Below are 1,930 nucleotides of genomic sequence, written 5' to 3'. Positions count from 1 at the left end.
ACAACAACAAAAATCAAAGAAACAACAAGTCTAACTACAAAGGAAAATGGAATTCTCTTGTTTCTCGAGAAGGAAATAATCAACCTCCCAAGAGGACAAGAAATGCTAGGTATGATGAAAATAATGTTGTTGAAAAACAAGATGAGTATTATCTAATTTTTTTCTTTATCTACTGCATCTCCTCCGAACACCTTGGATTAGTGGTTAATTGATAATGGAGGCTCAAGAGATTTCACTTGATATAAGGAGGTTCGCTCAAATTTAGTTGAGAGAAAGACTAATCTAAATATTATTCTTGGAGATAATGCCACCTAACCTGTGAAAGGAATAGGAATTATTACTCTTCACTTGAACTATGGTCAAACCATACATCTTTAATATGTTTTGTGTCTGCCTGATTTGAAAAAGAATTTCGTATCTATTTATGCAATGGAGGAAAAAGGCTTCAAGGTAGCTTTCATTGATGGAAAGGTATGTGCATGGAATAAGAACTTTAGAGATGCTTTTACTCTTGGGTTTAGGGTTGATGGTCTTTATCAAGTTGGTGGAAGTCCTTTGGGAGCTTTGGAAAATGACAACTCTATTCAATGTAAGCTATGACATCGAAGATTTACTCATTTACATTATAAGGCCTTATAATATGTAAGGAAGATGGTCACAGGGATGCCTGAATTTCATATGAATCATGAAGGAGTTTGTTAAGGTTGTGTAGCAGGAAAAAATACAAAGGGACCATTCCCTTCTAGTGAGAGCAAGGCAATTGATATTCTTCAATTGATCTATTCTAACATGACTAGTCCTTTGTCTGTGACTTCATTGGGAGGATACTTATACTATGTGATATATGTGGATGAATATTTTACAAAACTTGGATTTATTTCTTGAAGAAGAAGGATGAAGTATTTATATGGTTTCTCTCTTTCAAAGCATTGGTGAAGAATCATATAGAAAATAAGATGAAGACATTGAGAACTGATAATGGAACCGAATGTGAATCTAATGAATTCACTGACTTTTGCAAAGAGGTAGGTATTAAGAGGGAGCTCACCATTCCATACAATCCATAACAAAATGGAGTTGTAGAGAGAAATAATCGTACAATTATGGAAGCCACTCATGCCATGATTTATGATCAAGGCCTATCGAAGTTTTTATTTGGATAAGTTGTGAACATTGTTGTGTACGTTTAAAATAGGAGTCTTCATCAAAGCTTCGATTTCAAGACACCCGAAGAAAGCTTCACTGGTAAGAAAATTTGATGTTGCACACTTTGGAATCTTTGGTTGTCTTATATATTTTCATGTACCACAAGATAAAAGGTACAAGTTGAGAGCCTCTAGGAAGAAAGGTGTATTTGTTGGATATAGTGAAGATTCAAAGGCATATCAAATTTATGTACTTGGTCAGAGAAATGTAGTAGTAAGTAGAGATGTTACCTTTGATGAAGACTTTGCCCTCGAAAAAGCAAGGGATCTCCCCATCACAAGGAAGGATGATGATGTTGCTAAAAGTCAAGAAGAACCTTTGATGGATGAACCTATGCCCAATGTTGATGGCCTAATGGATCCACTTGATCCACCTCCTTGTGATCCCTCTATCTCAAAGAAAAGACCACTATGGCTTCGAGATACACTTCAAGATGCAGAAAATCATGTTGCCCCAAGAGGAACTTTTCAAGAAAGTAAGAAGCCTACCAAGTATCAAGGATAATTGGTTTCCATGAGTACTATAATTTAAACTAATCCTTGCACTTTCAAAGAAGATGTGAAGCACCAGGTATGGAAAGATGTAGCTGAAGAATATGAGTCAATCATGAAAAGAAATGTCCAGGAATTGGTGCCTAGATCCAAGGACAATTCTATAGTCACTTTGAAATGGATCTACAAGATTAAACATGGAGCTTATGGAAGTGATAAGTAATATAAGGCAA

The sequence above is a fragment of the Pinus tabuliformis genome, chromosome 2_1, assembly GCF_031772625.1.
Source record: "Pinus tabuliformis cultivar Carrire ecotype Pingquan chromosome 2_1, CPIR1, whole genome shotgun sequence".
In the NCBI taxonomy this organism is placed as follows: Eukaryota; Viridiplantae; Streptophyta; class Pinopsida; order Pinales; family Pinaceae; genus Pinus; species Pinus tabuliformis.
Note: the sequence above shows the minus strand (reverse complement) of the source record.